Source organism: Macrotis lagotis, chromosome X (genome assembly GCF_037893015.1).
Source record: "Macrotis lagotis isolate mMagLag1 chromosome X, bilby.v1.9.chrom.fasta, whole genome shotgun sequence".
Lineage (NCBI taxonomy): Eukaryota > Metazoa > Chordata > Mammalia > Peramelemorphia > Peramelidae > Macrotis > Macrotis lagotis.
Genome location: NC_133666.1, coordinates 644586817 through 644600569, shown reverse-complemented (window position 1 = coordinate 644600569; position 13753 = coordinate 644586817). Strand labels below are relative to the sequence as shown.

The 13753-nt window shown below is 43.8% G+C and overlaps 1 protein-coding gene across 1 annotated transcript in view; it reads left to right on the top strand.

The window, feature by feature from the left end:
• The first annotated feature begins 8383 nt into the window (after window positions 1–8383).
• SBNO2 (strawberry notch homolog 2) overlaps window positions 8384–13753 on the top strand; it is a 213205-nt gene continuing 207835 nt past the window's right edge. Inside the window, exon 1 of the mRNA XM_074204524.1 lies at window positions 8384–8509. The gene's annotated coding sequence lies outside the window, so the exon portion shown is untranslated. The remainder of the gene's footprint in view (window positions 8510–13753) is intronic.

Sequence of the window (13753 nt, the reverse complement as noted above, 5' to 3'; positions counted from 1 at the left end):
TGAGGTGGAATGAAGGAGAAAAAAGGAATTTCATTTGTGGTAAATAATAGAAGGTTAACCTGGAAGATAGTCCAAATGTTACACCAGCATTCCAAAAAGATATTCCAAAGTAAGAGAAGGCCTTTAGAATTTTGGGGATTCTATCTATTGAGAATTTCTTGGAAAGATATGAACCTGAGTGACAACGAATAAGAAGCATGGATGGGTTCTGTTTAATAGAAGGAGGACCCCAGATTCATCAAAATTGCAAAGAAATAACTACAGTATTTTTGGTTATGGAACACTGGACATTAATTCTCAAGTACAAACATTATTGTTTTATTTTATAGATGAACATCTAGGTGATTCAGTGGACAGAGGGTTGGGCTTGGAGTCAAGAAGACTTCTCTTCCTAGGTTGGAATCTGGCCTCATACTTACCAGCTATGTTATCCTAAGCGAGACACTTAACCCTGCTTGCCTCAGTTTCCCCTTTTAAAAAATGAGCTGAAGAAGGAAATGGCAAATCACTCCAGTATCTTTGTTAAACAAACCCCAAATGGGGTCCCAAAGAATTGACTGAAAAAGGAATGAAATTTTTTAAATGAGGGAACTGAAGAAATGGAAATAACTTCCCAAGGGCCTCCAACAGTATTAGAATTTTCATGAAACTCAGAGTGGAAGGAATTTGAGAAAGAAATGCGACAGTGTAATATGGAGACCACAGAAGGTGTGGGAGAAGGTTTATGTGCAATAAACACAAGATTTAAAATCAGGAGACCTGAATTCTCATATAGTCCCTGATACTCTTTGGGCCTCAGTTTCCTCATCTGCAGAATGAAAGAATTGAGCCAGAAGTGGAATCCTAAGTAACTCTCCAACTCTTAAGTCTATTCATTTGATAACTTGTCTTCTCAAGAAAACCTCCAGGGTGGTGCTACATTCTGGGACAGGGCTGCTGCCAAAGAGATAATGAATAAGAAGCCTTCACTCAGTTTTCTCCCGCCCCTTTGGAGAAACAGCTGAGTCCCACCCACCTCCCGGAAATGGGACACGTCCGGGAATGATTTGCATTTGGCTCAATGTGGAAGCTACTCCCGGAAGCCTTTATCTCCAATTCCTGTGGAGGGGGCTGCAGGGGTCCTGCTGGGAACCCTGACACCCTTTGTTCCCTGCCCTGGGACAGCTGAGAGACCTGGGAAGAGTCACCACAGCTGGACAGCTGCTTCTTCTGGCTCCTGCAAACACCGAAAGCCCCTGGTCAAGTCAACAAGAATTAATGAAGCCTACTATGTGCAAAACCCTTGAGATAGATTGAAAGGCAAAGAGCAAGACCCTTGCCCTCAAGAAGGTCACTTTCTAGTGGAGGAGACAGTAAGGAACTTCAGTGTACATACCAGATATAGTCAGTTTAAACTGGAGAGGATCTCAGAGGTAAAGCTCTAGCCTTGTGGGGGACTGGGACTTGAAGGAAGTCAGAGAAACCCAGAGGAAGGAGACTATTCTAGATGGGGAGATAATCAATGTAAAGATAAGTGTCTGGGGATGGGGTAGGGGGTTCATTCCAGTAATAGCAAAAAGAGAATAAGGAAGGGTGTAAGAGAGAAGACTGCAATAGCAGGAAGAGGTCAGGTTTGTGAAGGGCTTGAAAAGCCTAATAAAGCATTTTATATTTGATTCTGGAGGTAATCTGGAGTCACTGGTTCGAGGAAGGAGAGGATTACATGGTCAAACCAGAGCTTAAGGGAAATCACTTTGGCAGCTCTGATAGAAATGGATAAAATGGAGAATGTGAGAGCTGGGAAGGCCCTTAGAACAAGGAATGTCAAAGCTAGGAAGGTCCTTAGAACCCAGGATGTCAGAATTGGGAGGACCCTTAGAACAAAGAATGTCAGAGCTGGGTAACATTTTTATATTATTTATTGGCACATTTTCCCATTTGAGCCTTTCAACAACCCTGAGATGCTGTGATGATCTTTATTTTACAGATGAGGAAACTGAGGAAAGTAGAAATAAAATGACTTACCTAGGATCACATATCTAATTTCTGAGACCATAATTGAATTCAAGTCTTCCTTGACTCCAGGGTAGGTATCACCTTCTGACTGCCTTAGACAGACATTTAAAACTTTATTAAATGTTTAGTACTTGATCAATGACTCTTTTTTTCCCCTTCCTCCTTTCTCTTGTTTTGCTTTTTCTTCTTTTATCCTCCCCACCCTCAACTCCTAGTCTCTACTGGGAAGAAGAAAAGAAAAACAAAGCCCTTGCAACAAATATGCAAACTAAATTGCCACATTGTTTGAGTCCACAAAGTATATCTTACTCTGCTTTTTGAGGCTCAGACCCAGGTGGAGTTAGGGCCTCTGGTTTTCCCTTGGGCTAGGCAGTTGACTTAGCTCTGAATCTATAGACCTTTTAACCCTAGAGACCTCACTCTCCTCCCTTTCCTCCTTTAATTCAAATTCAAATTGAACAAGCTTTTTAGTTCAGCCTATTGAGAGGGCCCCTTGTACCTAGCTGGGGGTGCTAGGATGAAAAAAACCAATGCTCTGGAGGAATTGATGGTATACTAAGCCAAATGCTAGGGCAGTTAAGCAGTGAAGTGGTGAGAATCCTGAGTTTGGAATCAGAAAGACCATTTTTCATGAGTTCAGATTCTGACTCAGACATCCTGGGCAAGTCATTTCACCCTGTTAGAAGCCTCAGATTCTTCATCTATAAAATGAACTGGAAAAGGAAATTGTGGGGCATCCAGGTGGCACAGTTCACCGGCCCTGGAGTCAGGAGGACCTGAGTTCAAATCCGGTCTCAGACACTTAATAATTAACTATCTGTATGACCTTGGGCAAGTCACTTAGCCCCATTGCCTTAAAACCAAAAAAAGAAAAAAGAAAAAAAGAAACGGCAAACTGCTCCTTTGCCAAGGAAAACCTCAAATGGGGTCACAAAGACATGACTAAACAGCAACAACAGGGCCATGGACAAGTAACCATGATACCAAGCAGAGTGATGGAGGAAAAGGAGAAACATAGAGAATTATACAGTAAACTAACCTGGGAGTAGAATCAGACTGGGAGAAAATTAGGGAAGACAGAAATAACCCTTTAACAGAAGGGAATTTCAATAAGCCCGAGGGAGTGCAATTTAGGTATCAGTAAAAGACTAAAAGCACCATTTTAGGAGATGGAAGGATGAGATCTGTCTCTGATTTCCCTGAATTCTAGTTTTTCCCTCTGTCCAATTTATCCTGTTTATATAATTTATAATTTATACATAATAGTTTTCATTTTTTCCAGGAATAGACTATATACTTCTTGAGACAAGGGACTTTTTGCTTTTCTTTGCATCCATAGTGCTGAGAACATTATCACAAGTATAAGAGGTGATTAATAAATGCTTGCTGATTAAATGAATTATAGAATGTGTTCTGTATGCCCCAAACTGTGAATATTGCTTAAGTGATCTAGCAAGCTCTGATCCCAAGGTGATCAGGGAAAAAGGAAAAGGACCTGTATGTTGGTCAATTGAACAACGGCTCAACATGTTGTAAGAAATGATGAGCTGGTTGCTTTTAGAAAAACATGAAAAGATTTGAATGAAATAATGAAAAATGAAATGAGAAGAAGCAAGAGAATGTTATTATTCAGTTATAAAAATCCATATCATTTGAGTATAATTGTGAACAACCAAATTATTTTGAGCATTATAAATACTCATATGAAATATAAAGGACCTGTGAAGGATGCCATTATCTACCACCGGAGAAAGAACTGATTAATAGGTGAACCATATACATGGTATTATATATATTTATAAGTCTCCCTCCAATGGTGGCCTTCTCTAGTGTGGGGTGAAGAGGGAGGGAGGCAGGAATTTAAAATGTAACAAAAAATTCAATTAAAAAAAGAATTATATAGTATGTGACAAGGAATAATGTCAAATAAATCTGGAAAACTGGAGTTAGATGTGAAACAATGTTTGGTTTGAATTGTATCTTAAAAGTAGCAGCAGGAAGCCACCAAAGACTTTTATGCTGGTGAGTAAAGTAATCTAATCTGAGCTTTAGAAAGATAATTGTAGCCGGTATTGTTAGAGACGGAGTTGGCTAGGTAGTCTAGTGGGTAGAGCACTAGGTCAGGATTCAGGAAGTTTGTTTAGTTATTTTCAGTTAGATCCAATTCTTTGTGACCCTCTTTTCTTAGCAGAGAGAGATACAGGAGGGGGGTTGCCATTTCCTTCTCCAGCACATTTTACAGATGAGGAAACTGAGGCAAACAGGGTGAAGTGACTTGCCCAGGGCCACACAGTTAATAAGTATCTGAAACTGGATTTGAACTTGGGTCTTTCTGACTCCTTTTCTGGCATTGTGCTTCTTTAGCTGTCCCCAACCAAGTCCAGAGTCAGGAAGACCTGAGTTCAAATGCAACTTCAAACACTCACTAGCTGTGTGACCCTAGCCAAGTCACTTCACTTCTGTTGGTCTTAATCCTTTAGAGAAGAAGAGAGCAAAGAACCATTCTTACTCAGGATCGAGAAGAGTCAGACACAACTGAACAAATGAACAACTGAACAACAACAAAATGTTCAAATAGGCAGGAGGACTGTATCTGCAATACACAGGAGAGCTGGTGGGGACCAGAAATAGAGTATGTGTGTGAGTGAAGAAGAGGACTGTGGAAGTATAAACAGAAATTCATATCAATTGTTTGTTTGCGGTAGTGGTAAGGGAGGGTGGTAAAGGAGAAGAGACCAAATGATTCCAAGATTTTTGAACCTGAATGAGGAGGATACTGACTGGTGGTGGGTGAATCAGCAAAAGCAGAGAGGCTGGGAGAGAGTTGGCTTTGGACAATGATGGTAACTTCCATTTTGGATATGTTGAGATTGGAGTATGGTTGGCACACCTAGGCAGAGATATCTAGCAGGCAACTGAAGATATAAAACACATATACATATATATATATATATATATATATATATATATATATATATATATACACACATATAAATATAGCCTAGTGGTGCAAGTCTATAAGATTTGAGTTCAGATCTAGCCTCAAATAACTCTGTGACTCTGGGTATATCACTTAACTTCTGTCTTAATTATATATATAATGAGCATGATAACACTTATCTTGCAGAGTTGTGAGGTTTAAGATATTTGTAAAGCATTTTGCAAATCTTAAGATACTATAAAAATACTAAAAAACTTAAAATACTATTTTAAATGTGTGTGTGTGTGTGTGTGTGTGTGTGTGTGTGTGTGTGTGTGTGTGTATGTATAGGGACAGAGAAAATACCTGAACTCTTTAGATTGGATGAGTGGGAGAGTATGGAGAAGGAATAGAAGTGGATCCAAGATGGAGCCTTGAGAGACACCTATTTTTATTGCATAGGAATGAATGGTGATCCAGGAGAGGAGATCCATCAAGGAGAGGTCTTTCTTCCTATCTCCTTCATTTCTGTCAAGATCACTACTGTCTTCTAATTATCCTCAACTCTTGCCTCTTCTCCACTCCTCCCTCCTCATAGTCAATTAATGATCAAGTTTTCTAGATTCTACTTCTTTCCAATCTTTCCCATTGCTCTTCTTTTCTTCACTTGCCTGGTTATTGTCTCTGTTCAGGCTCTCATCCTCTGGATCCATAATCTTATAACATCTTCCTTGCTCTAGTGAAGATGCCTCCAAATTGGTCTACCTGCCTCTAGTCTTTTCCTACTCCAATGTATCCACCAAACAATTTCCAAAGTGATTTTTCCTAACCACATTACCCTGACCTTCTCAAAATGTACCAGTGGTTGCTAGTGCCTCTAAGATAAAGACCTTAATAATTAGAATTTAGACTACTTTCCATCCTTATTACATAGTATTTGAGCCAAATGGGCCCTTTCAATGTCCTCTTCAAAGCAGCATTCTGCCCTCAAACTTCATGTCTTGGAGAAGAAGTTTTGCTGGATGAAAAGAGAGAGGGCTCTGGAATTAGCAGTCTTGGGTTCAAATCTAGATTTTGTGACCTTGAGCAAGTCACTTTCTTCTCTAGACTTCTTTCTTCATCTGTAAAATGAGGGGGGTTTGGACTAGATGACCTTTTAAAGTCTTTTCCAGTGTTAAGTCTGTGAACCCATGATCATTTGCCCAGGCTGTTCTTATCTCCCCATCTGGAGTACCGTCCTTCCTCACCTAGGTCTTTTAGCACCCTAAGTTATTTTTATTGCTCAACTTAAGGGCCACCTTCTAAATAAGGTCTTTCCTGAGCTTCCAGTTGCTAGCAACACTTCCCAGCCCAATTAGTTGACATAGCCACAGTCAAACCCACTGTACTCTGATCCCAAAGTAGTGACATCATTAGTTCTCTTTGAAAAACGAAGAACAAACAATAGTTGACAAATATTTTTTGTATTTACTTTGAGGCATGAGTACATGTTGTTTTCTCTGATGGATTATAAACTGCTAGAGAACTTTTCTTTCTCTCTTCTTCCCTCTTCTTCCCTTTCACTTTCTCTCTCATTTATTCTTTCTTTCCTTCCTTTCTTCCTTCCTTCCTTCCTTCCTTCCTTCCTTCCTCCCTTCCTCCCTTCCTCCCTTCCTTTCTTTCCATATTCCAGGTACATAAATGCTTGTTGAATGAGTAAATAAATGAACAAATGCATTCATGAATGAATGAATATGTTGAATTGTAGTCAAGAAGAAAATGGAGGAAAAGGCCATTGAATTTGATGATTAGGTTGCTTGATGACCTTGGATGGATGGGTTTTCAGAACATGGTTGATATTTTCATGCATATGAAAGATCAATGGTTCTGGAGTCTGAGGACCTGAGTTCAAATCTCATTTCTGAGTTAGGCTTGTGTCATTTAATCTGCTTTATCTGTTAAATGGAATTGGTCAAGATGGCTTCAGATGTCCTTCCCAGCCCTAGAGCTATGCTTTTCTGATTCACTTGGTTATTCCTTCCATGAATAGGGATCTCCAGACATTTCTGCCTGTATCTTGTGTGACCTTTGCTAGAGACTTCCTGTAAATGTGCCTCAAAGGTTTACTCAGTCAGATATGGTTGGTAAGGAGGACAAATGGGTGTGTGGGTAGGGAACAGGAGGGGAGCAGGTAGGGGGAAGAGGAGAGCAACCTTTTTCTGTTTCTGTCAGTCAGTTCATAAGCTAGCTCAGACTCCTTTTGTCCTTGACTATTGACCCTTGTCACTCATCTGCCATCCTAGAAGGAGAGTTGAGTCCTTAGTCAACAGGAATATATGAAAAGTTTATTACCTACACCCAGGTGTGGTGACTAATCACTGATGATCCTAAGAAAGATAAAAACAAAGAAACAAAACAAAACAACAGAGAGAGAAAGAGGAGATAAAAGCTAACTCTCTGAGAAGACAGTCCTTGACTGGGGAGGTGGGGGGGAGACATGGGAAAGGTAGCCCCAAGAGATGGGATCTTAGCTGAGTCTTTTTTTATTTCTTTAATTTTTATTTTTTAGTTTTTTTTGCAAGGCAATGGGGTGAAGTGGCTTGACCAAGGCCACACAGCTAGGTAGTTATTAAGTGTCTGAGGTTGGATTTGAACTCAGGTCCTCCTGACTCCAGGGCCTGTGCTCTATCCACTGTGTCGCCTAGCCACCCCCTGAGTCTTTTTTTTAAAGAAAGATTTTATTTATTTTGAGTTTTACAGTTTTTTCCCTAGTCTTTCTTCCTTCCCCCCACCCCCACAGAGGGCAGTCTGTTAGTCTTTACATTTGTTTCCATGGTATACATTGATCTATATTGAATGAGATGAGAGAGGAATCATATCCTTAAGGAAGAAACATAAAGTAAAAGAGATAGCGAGAGCGACAAGGAGATATGGTTTTTTTTTTCTAAATTAAAGTTAATAGTCCTTGGTCTTTGTTCAAACTCCACAGTTCTTTCTCTGGATACAGATGGTATTCTCCATTGTAGATAGCCCCGAATTGTCCCTGGTTGTTGCACTGATGGAACGAGCGAGTCCATCAAGGTTGATCACCGCCCCCATCTTAGCTGAGTCTTGAAGGAAATTGGGGAAACTAAGCAGAAGAAGCCCCATCTTCTCCATCCAATGCTCTCTCCTGCTTCTTTCCCATCTTTTTGGAGCAAGGGTTCTTCACCTATTTTATGTCCTGGACCCCTTTGCAGTTAATCTGGGGAAGTCTACGGAGCCCTCCTCAGGAAAAAAGAAAAAGAAGGGGTTATAAACCTCCAAGTTAAGACCCCTCTTTCTTTCTCCTGTCCTCTCTCCTGTCCCTTCCCCTCCTTGTATTCTCCCCTCCCCGCCTTCATTCTCCTCTCCCGCCCCGCCCCGCCCCGCCCTCCTCCCCGCCCCGCCCCGCCCCTCGCATGACGTCTCCCGGAAGTTCGTGTTCAGCACGAAGATGGCGCCTGGAACCCGGAAGTGAGGCGCTGCCGCCACCGCCGCTGGGAGGCTCGGAGAAGCGGAGGCGCCGCCGGGGCTCGAGGGCGCGCCGCGGCACCCCGCCCCGCCCCCGCCCTGCCGGCCGCGGCCCGGCCCGAGGTGAGCCCCCCGCCCCGCGCCCCGCTGCGGGCGACCCCCCTCCGCGCGTCCGCCCCCCGGCTTTCGGGACCGGCGCCTGCCCGGACTTGGGGCGTGAGTTTCGGGCCCGGGGCCGGCCGAGGCTGCGGGGCCACTTTCGGGTCCGGGCCCCGGGCCCCGGGGCCCCCGGACTCGTGGGCTTTGTCGGGAGCCGAGCGCGCGCCGGGGCCCCGGAGCCAGGGCGCAGTTGTCTCCGTTAGGGCTTTGGGGGGTCACTTTGGCGAACTTGGGCTCCCGGAGTTGCGGGCTCATTTCGGGGAGCCGTGAGTTCACTTTTGGAAACCGGGGTCGCCCGGAATTGGGGCGCGGTTGATGTTTCCTTAGAGATTGAGGGCCGCTCTGGAGCTGTGGGGGCTCCCGGAAGTGTGGGGTCACGTTTGGGAGCCAGGGTCGTTCAGAATCGGGGTGCGGTTGGTGCCCCCTTAGGGATCTGGGGGCCTCTGGAATTGTGGGGTCACATTCGGGAATGAGGGTCGTTCCGAATCGGGGTGCGGCCCACGCGCCCGTAGGAATCCGGGGCTGCTTTGGGGGCTCTCTGGAATTGTGGGGTCGCTTTGAGGAATCCAGTCGCCCCGAAATCGCGAGGTCTGGGACCGCTCCGGAGCTTTGGGGGGCTCCCCGGAATTGTGGGCTCACTTTGGGGAGTCAGGACGGCCCTGGAGTTGTGGGGCTACTTTTGGGAACCCGGGTCGTTTTTGAATCTGGGTGCGGCTGATGTTCCCTTAGGGATCTGGGGCTGCCTGGAGTCGGGGTGCTCTTGGGATCCCCTTGGGGAACTGTTACCTGCCGTCCTGGAGTTGGGGGGGTTGGGTGGGAAGGGGGAGCAGGTTACTTCCTTTGGATACCGCCTCCTCCTCCAAACAGGGCAGGAGGGAAGTTGGGGCCCTTCTGCCCTCTGCGATGGAGTTCTGGGGCTCCCTGCTGCCGGCCCCCCCCCCCCCCCCCGCTTCTGCTGCCTGGGCTGTGGTGTGGACCGAGTCTGGGGCGAAGCCTGGACACCCTGTTCCCCGGCCCGGTCCGCGGCTCCTCAGCTCGGAATATGAGGGAGGCATCAGAGGGTCCCTAAGAACCTTCCCAGCTGATAAAGTCCCCAGCATCCTGGCCACTTCTCCCGAGAAGAGCCCCCTCCTAGGTTCCTTCCTCCTAGCTCTCTGGAATTTAGTTTTGTTTTTGGAGAGGCTGGGTGGGTGTCTACCTCTTACCCCATCAAGGAGAGGTCTTTCTTCCTATCTCCTTCATTTCTGTCAAGATCACTACCGTCTTCTAATTATCCTCAACTCTTGCCTCTGCGCAGGCAAGGAGTGAAGATTTATATAATGCCTACTGTGTGCTAAGTTGTACTCCTAAGTGCTTTACAAATATCATCTCATCGGATCCCACAACCACCCTGCGAGGGAGGTACTATTATCACCCCTGTTTTATAGTTGGGGAAACTGAGTCAAACAAATGCCTTACTTAGAGTCATGCAGCTAATATCTGAGACTGGATTTGAACTCATGGCTTCCTGACTTAAGGCCCAGCCTCTTTACCCTGCTCCTTAGTAGAGGTCCTGAAAAGAGAAGGTTGCCTTAATTAAATGACAATGTAAAACAGAGCTAGAAACTGTGTGAAGGTGATAGGCAAACAGCTGGGGGACCCCACCATCTCAAACAGCAGTCTGGTCTCAGTTCTGGCATTGCTTGTCACAGAGCGTAGGTGTTAAGCCCCAGTGGGTATGCTTGACATAAAAGTGAACATTTGTACAGCATTTAGTGTTTCACTTAATGGTGTTCAGCGGGGAGAACTGGGGCTGTGATTATTTTGGGGGTGATTTGGAAGAAAAAAGCCTAGATGATAATTGCAGACTCAGAAGGTGCTGTTTGCTGTGGCGCTTACTGTAAATGAACAATAAGACCTGCATTTAGAGTGCCTATTATCAGCTTCACAGATATGCCCTTCCTGTCTTTTTTAAGCTCTTTAATACCGAGGCTGAATGAGGTTGAGACTTTGTGGTGGTTGACTGGCCATCTTTGAGAGAAGGGGTCCTCCCCTTGACTTTTAAGTTCTGTGCTTGCTGCTGTTTGGAGAGCCTTCCTGTAGTAACTGGCAGCACCCTGGGAGCTGGGGAGTGCAAACACACATCATTCTCTCTTTTGACAGCTAAATTATATCAAAGCTCACATTCCTTTGGCTTTGTGACCTCCTGTGTGTGACCCTGGACAAGTCACTTTACTTGCCTCCCCAAACCTCAGTTTCATCAGCCTTTCTTATACTCTAAACCTCCCATTCCTCAATTACCAAGGACTTTCCTCACCAAAACTCTGTGAGGTTATTTTTTTTTTAAGCATCAATATTGCTACTTCCACCCCATGGGATTTTCAAAGAAATGGAACCTCTTGGTGTGAGGGGTGGAACTTGACTCCAGGTCTTGATTCTCTCCTGCTAAAGAGCCCCTGACTTTCCAGTTCTTCCTGCCATGTCTTGCTGCCTCTCTGTTCAAAGTTCTGTAACCTTGTGGTGTAAACATTTTTATATTACCCGATCTCCATCCATGGAAACTGCTTACCCTGTGGTTTTCTTGGCATAGGACAGACTTCAGGCAAGGTAACATGCATTTGTGGGGCCAAGAAGGCCCCACTAGTTGAGCTGTTAACTTATCCCTGAGTGTCCTTGTCATTAAGAGGAAATATAAGTTGACTTTCATTGTAGGATGGGTGGCTCTTCCTTAAGCAGTGGTTTTAAAATTCCTATATTCTCCTTGTGAGTACTCCCATTTCTCTCTAGGTTTCTTTCTCTTTGTTCTGACATCCATTTTTCTTTGAGAAAAAGACATGAAAATTTAAAGGTTTGAGAAAGGGGATGATATCCTTAAAGAATTGATTAGCAGAGGGCACAGCCCTTTTTTTTTTTTTTTTTGGTTTGCTTGTTTCACATGACTCAGTCAGAACCTTGAGCTTCCCACCCTCTTGTTCTTCCACACTCCCTGATGATTTTAGAGGAAAGTAGTAGAGTGCCCTTAGGGGCAGCTAATCGGTGCAGTGGATGGAGTGCCAGACTTGGAGTCAGGAAGACTCATCTTCCTGACTTCAAATCTGGCTTCAGACACTTACTGTGTGACCTTGGGCACATTTCCTAACTCAACCTGCCTTAGTTTCTTCTTCTGTGAAATGAGTTGAAGAAGGAAATGGCAAACTACTCTCTTTGCCAAGAAAACTCCATGCAGGGTCACAAAAAGTTGGACATGACTGAAAAACCTCAGAGTATCTTTGAATTAATGCTACTGTAAACTTTTTTTGTGGGGTCACAAAAAGTTGAACGTGACTGAAAAACCTCAGAGTATCTTTGAACAAATACTACTATAGACTCTTTGATTTTCTAAGGGAAGAGCTGGCCAGTTGTGCCTCTCTCTTCTGAAGGATATGCTTTATTTGCTTCCCCATCTTCAAACCTGTTTGAAAGGAAGCGTAAAAGCAAAATTTGGGACCCTGAAGATCTCTGCTGGAGGAGATTTTGTTTGTGTTCTTTGAAAATTGATCGCTCCTTTTGTGATACAGTGTAGTTAGTCCTGAACTGAGCTTCCTAAGACTATAGATTCAAATCCTATTTCTTTCACTAACTAGCAATGCCATCTTAAGTTAGTAATTGTACTTCTCAGTTTCCTCATCTCTGAAATACAGGGACTGGATGATCTCCAAGGTCACTTCTTCTTCTACATTAGTACTCTTAATTAGTGGGAACTCCTACTTTTTTTTGACCTTTGAGGAAACTGAAGCTTAGGGAGGGAAAAGGACCTATTCAGCAGCAGCCATAGTGTGGATGTGTTGTATGTTTTATTCTGGATAAACAGAAGGAAAAGCCACCTCTTTGGACAAAGAATCATAGAAGATTGGAGCTAGGAAGGAACCTTAGAGTAAAGAACATTGGAACTAATTGAGACCTTAGAAATGACTTCATCCAGTTCTTTGATTTTATGGATGAAGAAACTGAGGCTCCAAGAGGTTGAGATAAAAGCAATCCAGGGAACATTTCCTGAGTTCTTTTTATGTGCTTGGCATTTTGGGTGGTTAAAAAAAGTTAAATACAACTGGACAGCCCTCATCTTCCCCCAATTTATAGTTTTGGGAACATGGAGATAGGCCACTTCCCTTGTAATAATGGACCTGTTTTCTTCTTGGTAAGTGGGGTATTGGACTAGATTCCCCTGAGTACTATCTAGCGATGATATGCTGGGATTCTCTGAGTTGTCTAAGGTCATATATAAAACTTCATTTTTGACAGGTTTCCACTTCTAGAATGTTGCCTTGTTCCCATGCTACTATTTTTTTTTTTAATCAAACGTGTACTGTCTCTCTTTCTCCTCGAATTTGAGCCCTTCCCTCAGAAGACAAGGGGTCTGTCAGGGAAGTGCTGACATGACTTTTAACTCTGTCTTTATGAACTGAGATGTACTAATAAAGAGCCACTGTGCACTCATTGAATACGGAGCTGGGATTGTAATCACCAGAGACTGAATCTCTCCGGAAGGCCTTCTTAGACCTAATTAAGAAGGCTTTTATGCACTCCTTTGGGGAGGAGGGACAGGAATTAGCTTGTCTGTCTAGTTTTTTTTTTAAGGGGAGGGGGGTACAGCTTAATCTAAAAAAAAAATACTGAAGTGAATTGAGAAAAGGCTGACATTTGTGGAGTCTTGTGTGGCCCATTCCCAACTCCCTGCCTTTCAAGTAGCACATTTATGTGTGCGATTGCTAATAGGGGTAAGCTTTGATGTACTTGAATCACTTTTTCCATAGTGAGTGTTAAATGGTAGACAGCACATTTAGGACTTTTATACCAGGGCTAGAGTGGGGAAGCTAGAAACTTTGAGGGATGGAAGGGGCTAGTGTGGTTAGGACATACCCCCTTCTCCCTCCATGTCCCTCTTTCTTCACTGGAGGTGAGATCCTGTTACCTTCCCACCTTCCCCTCTGTTAGAAGACTCTTAGTTTGTTGAGTGCCATAACCCTACTTTGAAAAAAAGCAGCTTTGAAATGACAGCTTCTCAGGGCCTCAGAGAGCATCAATTCCAGTTCTCTCATTTTACAACTGATAAAGCTGAGGTCTAACTAGTGAGTAGCAGTGAGGATTTGAACTCAGGTGATCTGACTACAAATATAGGGGTCTTTTCACTACCCTGTTCTTCTTTCCCTTAATATAATTTAAGGGTGTATCTGTTTCTCAGAATTGCCA